Source organism: Periplaneta americana, chromosome 1, assembly GCF_040183065.1.
Source record: "Periplaneta americana isolate PAMFEO1 chromosome 1, P.americana_PAMFEO1_priV1, whole genome shotgun sequence".
In the NCBI taxonomy this organism is placed as follows: Eukaryota; Metazoa; Arthropoda; class Insecta; order Blattodea; family Blattidae; genus Periplaneta; species Periplaneta americana.
In genome coordinates, this window is record NC_091117.1 from 47,024,634 (window position 1) to 47,034,801 (window position 10,168).

Here is a 10,168-nt window from a genome sequence, read left to right on the forward strand (position 1 = left end):
TTTTAAAAAATGTCCATTCTAGGGTATTTTTTTCTAGAAAATCAGCTTGTGTTCGGGATTCCCATATTGATGCTATTATATCCGAAGTAAGTCAAGAGGGAATACAAGAACACAGTCCGTTCCTCGATATGGCCATTATATCTGGGGATCAGAGACTGAAATATTTTAGGTAGCAAAAAAATAAGTGTACAAAAAAGTGCAACGGATTTGCTCGATTTTATTGATGATTATTAGTAAACATGCGTTGATGCTACAGTGAACAGGGCGAATCTCTGGGCCCCTTCGTTGTCCTTGTGTAGAGAAAATACTGTTTTGGAAGGTGAAAATAACAGTTTTTTTTAATTTTGCCGGCCTCTACCATCCATATGCCTGTGGGCAGAGAGTTGCCCTTTATGCTACAGATATAGTTCGAGGAGCTCTATTCGCCATACTTACCAGCTTAGTTCTCACTACTCATACGGCAGGGCTATGGCTGCAAGAATGTTCGTGGTATTTTTCTCGAAAAATCATCTTGTGTTCGGGATTCCCATTTTAATGCTATCGTATCCGAATTAAGTCGAGGGGGAATACAGGACCACATCCCATTCCTCATTATGGCCATTATTTCTTGCGATTAGAGATAAATATTTTAGGTAGCATAAAAATTACTATACAAAAAAGTGCAATGGATTTGCTCGATTTTATTGTTGATTGTTAGTAAACATAGGGGAATGCTACAGTGAAAAGGAAGAGTCTCTGGACCTCATCATTCTCCTTACGTACAGAAAATTCTGTTTTGGAAGGTCAAAATGATCATTTTTTCAAAATTTTTCCGGCCCCTACCATCCATATGCCCGTCGACAGCGAGTTGCCCTTTCCGCTACAGATAAGAGTTCTATGAGCTCTATTCGCCACACTATCAGCTTTGTCCTCACTACTCATACGGCAGAGATATGATGGCGAGAATGATCGTGGTATTTTTTTCTCGAAAATTCAGCTTGTGTTCAGGATTCCCATTTTGATGCTATCATATCCGAAAGTAAGTCAAGGAAGATGCGGGGATGCTACAGTTAAAAGGGCGGGCCTCTGACCTGCTTCGTTCTCCTTGTGTAGAAAAAAGTCTGTTTTGGAAGGTCAAAATGACCATTTTTTGAAATTTTATTGGCCTCTCCTGTCCAAACTGAGGGGTATAGAGAGTTGTCCTTCATACTGAAGATAGAGTTCGACGAGCTGTATTCAACGCACTCATCGGCTTAGTTCTCACTACACGTACTGCGGGGTTATGGCGGCTAGAATGCCGGCAGAATATTCCCTTTTTTTCTCGAAAAACAAAAAGTGTTCGCGATTGCCATTTTGATGCTATTGTGTAAGAAGTAAGTCAATGGGTAATAAGGGCCTCATCCCGTTCCTCGGTATGGCCATTATTTCCGGAATTAGAGACTCAAGTATTTCAGGTACCCAAAAATTTAGGCTAGAAAAAAGTGCGACGGATTTGCGGGATTTTAGCGGTCATTATTACCGACCATGCAGAGATGCTACAGTTAAAAGGGCCGGCCTCTGAGCTGCTTCGCTTTCCTTGTGTAGAAAAAAGTCTGTTTTGGAAGGTCAAAATGACCATTTTTTGAAAATTTACCGGCCTCTCCTGTCCCAACGGAGGGGGATAGAGAGTTGCCCTTTATACTGAAGATAGACTTCGACGAGCTGTATTCAACGCACTCATCAGCTTTGTTCTCACTACACGTACTGCGGAGTTATGGCAGCTGGAATGTCGGCGGAAAACAAAAAATGTTCGCGATTGCCATTTTGATGCTATCATGTAAGAAACAAGTCAATGGGGAATACAGGGCCGCATCCCGTTCCTCGGTACGGCCATTATTTCCGGAATTAGAGACTCAAGTATTTCAGATACCCAAAAAATTTAGGCTAGAAAAAAGTGCGACTGATTTGCGGGATTTTACCGGTGATTATTATGGACAATGCGGTGATGCTACATTTAAAAGGTCGGGCCTCTGAGCCGCTTCGTTTTCCTTGTGTACAAATAAGTCTGTTTTGAAAGGTCAAAATGACCATTTTTTTAAAATTTGCCGGTCACTCCTGTGCAAACGGTGCGTGATAGAAAGTTGCCCTTTATACTGAAGATAGGGTTCGACGAGCTGTATTCAACGCACTAATCGGCTTTGTTCTCACTACAAGTACTGCGGAGTTATGGCGGCTAGAATGTCGGCGGAATAGTGGTTCCCTTCCCCTTTTTTTCTCGAAAAACAAGAAGTGTTCGCGATAGCCATTTTGATGCTATCATGTAAGAAGGAAGTCAATGGGGAATACAGTGCCGCATCCAGTTCCTGGGTATGGCCATTATTTCCGGAATTAGAGAGTCAAGTATTTCAGGTACCCAAAAATTAAGGCTAGAAAAAAGTGCGACGGATTTGCGGGATTTTAGCGGTGATCATTACGGACCATGCGGGGATGCTACAGTTAAAAGGGCCGGCCTCTGAGCTGCTTCGCTTTCCTTGTGTAGAAAAAAGTCTGTTTTGGAAGGTCAAAATGACCATTTTTTGAAAATTTACCGGCCTCTCCTGTCCCAACGGAGGGGGATAGAGAGTTGCGCTCTATACTGAAGATAGATTCGACGAGCTCTATTGAACGCACACATCGGCTTTGTTCTCACTACAAGTACAGCGGAGTTATGAAGGCTAGAATGTCGGCCCTTTTTTTGTCGAAAAAAAAAGTGTTCGCGATTGCTATTTTGATGCTATGGTGTATGAAGCTAGTCAATGGGGAATACAGGGCCGCATCCCGATCCTGGGTACGGCCATTATTTCCGGAATTAGAGACTGAAGTATTTCAGGTACCCAAAAATTTAGGCTAGAAAAAAGTGCGACGGATTTGCGGGAATTTAGCGGTGATTATTACGGACCATGCGGGGTGCTACAGTTAGAAGGGCGGGCCTCTGAGCCGCTTCGCTTTCCTTGTGTAGAAAGTCTGTTTTGGAATGTTAAAATGACCTTTTCTTTTAAATTTGCCGGTCTCTCCTGTCGAAACGGAGGGCAATAGAGAGTCGCCCCTTATACTGAAGATAGAGTTCGACGAGCTGAATTCAACGCACTCATTGGCTTTGTTCTCACTACACGTACTGCGGAGTTATGGCGGCTAGAATGTCATCGGAAACGAAAAGTGTTCGCTATTGCCATTTTGGTGCTATCGTGTAAGAAGTAATTTAATGGGGAATAGAGGCCCGCATACCGTTCGTCGGTATGGCCATTATTTCCGGAATTAGAGACTCGAGTATTTCAGATACCCAAAATTTTAGGCTAGAAAAAAGTGCGACGGATTTGCGGGATTTTAGCGGTGATTATTACCGACCATGCGGGGATGCTACAGTTAAAAGGGCGCGCCTCTGAGCCGCTTCGTTTGCCCTGTGTAGAAAAAGGTCTGTTTTGGAATGCTGAAGATAGAGTTCGACGAGCTGTATTCAACGCACTCATCGGCTTTTTTGTCAATACACCTACTGCGGAGTTATGGCGGCTAGAATGTCGGCGGAATAGTGGTTTAAACCTTCCCCTTTTTTTTCTCCAGAAACAAAATGTGTTCGTGATTGCCATTTTGATGCTATCGTGTAAGAAGTAAGTCAGTGGGGAATACAGGGCCGCATCCCATCCCTAGGTATGGCCATTATTTCCGGAAGTAGAGACTCAAGTATTTCAGGTACCCAAAAATTTAGGCTAGAAAAAAGTGCGACGGATTTGCGGGATTTTACCGGTGATTATTACCGACCATGCGGGGATGCTACAGTTAAAAGGGCGCGCCTCTGAGCCGCTTCGTTTCCCCTGTGTAGAAAAAAGTCTGTTTTGGAAGGTCAAAATGACAATTTTTTTGAAAATTTGCCGGCCTCTCCTGTCCAAACGGAGGGGGATAGAGAGTTGCTCATTATACTGAAGATAGAGTTCGACGAGCTGTATTCAACGCACTCATCGGCTTTGTTCTCACTACACGTACTGAGGAGTTATGGCGGTTAGAATGTCGAAAAACAAAAAGTGTTCGCGATTGCCATTTTGCTGCTATCGTGTAAGAAGTAAGTCAATAGGGAATACAGGGCCGCATCCCGTTCGTCGGTATGGCCATTATTTCCGGAATTAGAGACTCGAGTATTTCAGGTACCCAAAAATTTAGGCTAGAAAAAAGTGCGACGGATTTGCGGGAATTTAGCGGTGATTATTACCGACCATGCGGGGATGCTACAGTTAAAAGGGCTCGCCTCTGATCCGCTTCGTTTCCCCTGTGTAGAAAAAAGTCTGTTTTGGAAGGTCAAAATGACCATTTTTTTTTAATTTGCCGACCTCTCCTGTCCAAACGGAGGGGGATAGAGAGTTGCTCTTTATACTGAAGATAGAGTTCGACGAGCTGAATTCAACGCTCTCATCGGCTTTGTTTCAATACACGTACTGAGGAGTTATGGCGGCTAGAATGTCGGCGGAATAGTGAAAAACAAAAAGTGTTCGCTATTGCCATTTTGATGCTATCGTGTAAGAAGTAAGTCAATGGGGAATACAGGTTCGCATCCCGTTCGTCGGTTTGGCCATTATTTCCGGAATTAGAAATTCAAGTATATCAGGTACACAAAAATTTAGGCTAGAAAAAAGTGCGACGGATTTGCGGGGTTTTAGCGGTGATTATTACCGACCATGCGGGGATGCTACAGTTAAAAGGGCGCGCCTCTGAGTCGCTTCGTTTCCCCTGTGTAGAAAAAAGTCTGTTTTGGAAGATCAAAATGACCATTTTTTGAAAATTTGCCTGCCTCTCCTGTCCAAACGGAGGGGGATAGAGAGTTGCCCTTTATACTGAAGATAGAGTACGACGAGCTGTATTCAACGCACTCATCGGCTTTGTTCTCACTACACGTACTGCGGAGTTATGGTGGCTAGAATGTCGGCGGGATAGTGGTTTTTACTTCCCCTTTTTTCCTCCAAAAACAAAAAGTGTTCGCGATTGCCATTTTGATGCTATCGTGTAAGAAGTAAGTCAATGGGGAATACAGGGCCGCATCCCGTTCCTCGGTATGGCCATTATTTCCGGAAATAATGGCCATATCGATGAACGGGATGTATTCTTTTATTCCTCCTTGACTTAGTTTGGACACGATATCATCAAAATGGAAGTCTCGAACACAAACTGATTAGCGAGGAAAAATAAACTTCTATTCCGCGTACATTTTCGCCGCCATATCTCCGCCGTATGTGTAGTGAGAACAGCGGTAATAAATGCGGCGAATGGATTTCCATGAACTCTATCTGTAGTATAAAAGACAACATCTTGTCTCTAGGCATATGGACGGTAGGGGCCGTGATATTTAAAAAAATATGGTGATTTTGGTCTGTCAAAACAGATTTTTCACTACACAAGTGGAACGAAGGAGGTCAGAGATCCGCCTTTTCACTGTAGCAACCCCGCATGTTGTCTAATATTCATAAATAAAATCGAGCAAATCTGTAGCACTTTTTTTGTAGTCTTGTGCTCTTCAGCTGTGAATTTTTTATCCCTTACAGTAAGAGAATTCCTCTTGAGACTAATTGTTGTTTGCCATTAGGTACACATCGACACTATAAATGTCAGATTTGTTGAAAATTTTGGCAATTAGTGTTGTTTTTATCTCATCTGGGAGCTCCTTTGATGTAGTTCTTAAAAAATATAACATTTTTACTCATCTTAATAGTTTCATAGTTATTTGGACCTTTAATGTAGGAATAAGCGCATTGTACTTTGTATACCTTACACAATCTGCAGTGCCTGTTTCTCGTATTTCACATTTCCTGTTATTTATTATCCTAACAACGGACAAAATGTAGATTTCAAGTTGGGCAAAAGACTTCATTGAGGTACCAGCTCCAAGTTCAAAATTGTGGTTATGTTGCAAACTGAAATTATTATTTTGAATTGAATTTAATTATTTATTTCCATGATTATAGTGATATATTCTAATGTGGGATATGTTTTGAACGTTTGATTTTCCAGTTATGAATATTTTTCCTTTGGCATTCTTCATTTGCTTTGTCTTGTTTATGTATATCGTGATGTCTTTGTTGCATTGTTGATTTGAAACATAGAGATATTGAAGCTATAACATTGCTTATGTTTGCAGGCTGATTCCTTGGGTAGATGGTAGTATGTCGCTGGATTGCCCGACAGTGATGTTTCGTTCAAGTCGCAGACTGGTGTGATCATATTATTTGCAGCACTGTCCTCGTGACATGATACAGCTGGACACGTAAAGAAGTGCAATGTGACTAGAAGACAAGGTTGAAAGAGTGAGTGGTTTAGTTAAATAATAAAAGTTTATTTCATGAAATGTATTGTACTATAAATACTTGAGTGTGTAATATGTTTAAAGGACTAGAGGAAAAACAATTCTTAACAATAAGAGACATACAGTAAACTGTATAAAAACTAATTTCATTTTCAAAGATTCTCAGTTTCCAATAATATGTTACAAGTGTTAATAGGAGGCTCTATTAAGTGAAGGTCTTTTTTTTTTTTTCGTTTCCATTGTGGTTGATCAGCAACAATAACAAAAACAGCTGCAGTGTTAGCTACGTACATTATCAAATGTTGATATTGCTCTTCGGACTGGATCGAAAATCGCAAAAATATGTGCGCAAGAGAAGCTGGAGTTCTAAGTGGTGACTGTTGTTTGCCTCTCATTATTCCTGCGCAGTTGCAAAAGTGAAAAACGTGGCTTTAGAACAATATGTCATGAATGTTATCAAGGTCACTGCAAACAATTGTTTTCAAAATTAGGAATATTTTATTTACTCTTAATTGAAAGGAAAGGCAAAGATAAATGTTTAATAAATAATACTCATAGTCGTTCTACCAGGATAAATGAAGACACAGGAAATATATTTTGTCATTTTAGTATGTTGATATTTTATGTGAGTTAAATTTTGTAACAGTTTACCTCTTAATATGAGATGTTTGCCTGATAATGTGTTTAAAAGTAAAATTAAGTTTACTTTAACAAAGGAATGTTTGTATAATGTTTGTGATATTTTTTTAATATACATTTGAATGTAAATGTTTGACTATGCCTGTATACTTTGTGTTTTATGGCAATAAAGTAATATCAATATAAAAAAGTGACATGAAGGAGGAATGCTTCCTGTGGACTCTTTACTCGGTAGCTTTGTACTTAATTAGTGAGCTAACATAATGTATTTATGTCATTGAGTTCATACCTTACATTGCAATTGAGGCTAACTACATATTTATGACTAGATTTCATTCTGGTGGTAACAGGGCGCACAGCTGAATAGGACTTAACACGTCGAGCGCCTGAGTGGTCCCTGGGGTCTGCCATCTACTGGGTGTTCATTTCAAAGTGTGTCATGACGTCACTGTTGTGAGTCAGCGATTTGAAGCGAGTTTCAGCTTTTATGACACAGAAGTTGCCTATTAATCAAGGCGTTCAATCTGAACTTGAGAACGTGTACGATATAACGTGAACGTCGTAGCAACAGATGGCGGTCTGTACAGTCTGTGTGCTACCATAACCTCTTTTGAACTGTGTTTTTCGTGGGAAAGTCGTACGCAGGGTATTTGTTATCATCGGTTGCTTACGGCAACATTCCACAATACAAATCAAATGCTCCGTGTCCATGTTGACCGTCCAAGTTAATGTCAACAAATACGTAAGTAATCGTCTTGACCCTCTCCACATATCCCGACAGTAAGAAAAAAACTCACCTCAGTACATGTTTCCAAACAGTTCTCATTCCTGCCACTACAGCTGTTACCGTACGTATCGGTAAGTACTCTTCAGAATGAACGCCAACACACTTTGAAGTAAACACTCAGTACATTTTCTTCTATTCTATCTATGTATAATATTCTATCTATTTATCGTATTCTATGTATCTATAGTATTCTATCTATCCTATTCTATCTCACCTATTCTATCTATCTACTCAATTCTAGCTGTCTATCCTATTCTATCTATTTATTCCATTCTATCACTGTATTCTATTCTACCTATCCTATCTCTATCATATTCTGTCTATCTCCTATTCTATCTATCTATCCTATGCTATGTATCTATACTCTTCAATCTATCCTATTCTATCTACCTATCCCATTTTATCTATCCTATTCCATCTATCCTAATCTATCTATCTATCTATCTATCTATCTATCTATCTATCTATCTATCTATCCTGTTTTATCTATCCTATTCTATATATCTATATTATTCTATCTTTCCTATTCTATCTGTCGTATTCTATCTATCGTATTTTAACTACCTATCCTATTCTGTCTGTCTAAACTAATCTATCTTTCTACTCCATTCTAGCTACCTATCGTATTCTGTATATCTAGTTTATAACTCTCTCCTATTCTATCTATCTATCTATCTATCTATCTATCTATCTATCTATCTATCCTATTATATATATTATTCTATTTATCTATCGTATTCTAACCATCTATCGTATTTTAACTATCTATCCTATTCTGTCTATCTAAACTATTCTATCTACTCCATTCTAGCTATCTATCCTATTCTATGTAATTTATAAATCTATCCTTTTCTACCTATTCTATCTATCTATCTCTTTATCTATCTATATGTCTATATATTAATGAATCTATCTATCCTATTCAATCTATCTACCCTATTTTATCTATCCTATCCTATCTATCCTATTCTATATATCCTATTCTATTTATCTATCCTATTCCATCTATTTATCTCTCTATCCTATTCTATCTATCTGTCCTCTATCCATCTATTCTACTCTATCACTCCTATTATATCTATCCACCTATCTATCTACCAAGCTGTCCTATTCTATCTATTTGTCTTATTCTATCTATCTATCCTACTCCATTTATATATCTTATTCTATTTATCTGTCCTATTCTATCTATCCTTTTCAATTATTCATCCCTCTATCTATCTACCTATCTATCTATCTATCTATCTATCTATCTATCTATCTATCTATCTATCTATCTATCTATCTATCTATCTATCTATCTATCTATCCTTTTTTATCTATCTATCCTATTCTATGTAAACTATTCTGTCTCCTCCATTCTAGCTATCTATCCTATTCTATCTAGTCTATAACTATCCTATTCTACTTATTCTATCTATCTGTCTATCCATCTATCTATATATCTATCTATCTATCTATCTATCTATCTATATCTATCTATCTATCTATCTATTCTATTCTATCTATCTCTTCTATTCTATATATCTATCCGATACTATTTATCTATCCTATTCAATCTACCTACCCTATTTTGTCTATCCTATTCTATCGTATTTTATCTATCTACCCTATTCTGTCTGTCCTATTCTATCTATCCTTTCCTATTCTATATATCTTATTCAATTTATCTAAACTATTCTATTTATCTCTATCCTATTCTATCTGTCCTACTCTATCCATCTATTCTTCTCTATCAATCTTATTCTGTCTATCAATCTATCTACTTAGCTGTGCTATTCTATTTTTCCTATTCTGTCTATCCTATTCCATTTATATATCTTATTCTATTTATCTATCCTATTCAATTATTCATCCCTCTATCCATCTATCTATCTATCTATCTATCTATCTATCTATCTATCTGTCTATCTATCTATCTATCTATCTATCTATCTATCTATCTATCCTGTTGTACCTATCTATCCTATTCTATATATCTATAATATTCTATCTATCGTATTCTATCTATCCTATTCTATCTATCTACTTCATTCTAGCTATCTATCTATCCTATTCTATCTATCAGGTCTATAACCCTATCCTATTCTACCTATTCTATATCTATCTACCTACCTACGTACCTACCTGTCTATCTATCTTAATCCATGTGTGTCCTATTCTATCTCTCTATCATATTCTATCTTACTCTGTCTCACTATGCTACTCTATCTATACTACCATATCTATTTTTCCTATCGTAATATACTACTATATTTATCTGTCCTACTCTATCTACCAAATTCTATGTATCTGTCGTATTCAATCTATATGCACTAAATTTATCTAATCTATCCTTTTCTATCTACATATCCTATTCTATCAGGCTATTCTATTCCATCCTATTCTATTTATCTATCTATCTATCCATCTATCTGGCTATATCTATCTATCCTGTTGTATCTATCTATCCTATTCTATAT

General features: G+C 38.0%; 1 protein-coding gene across 2 annotated transcripts in view; it reads left to right on the top strand.

The window, feature by feature from the left end:
* The window catches only part of LOC138695100 (replication factor C subunit 2-like), a 34,633-nt gene extending 27,520 nt beyond the window's left edge, over nucleotides 1-7,113 (top strand). For both annotated transcript variants that reach the window (XM_069819503.1, XM_069819494.1), the window contains one exon: nucleotides 6,116-7,113. The gene's annotated coding sequence lies outside the window, so the exon portion shown is untranslated. The remainder of the gene's footprint in view (nucleotides 1-6,115) is intronic.
* The last annotated feature ends 3,055 nt before the right edge of the window (nucleotides 7,114-10,168 follow it).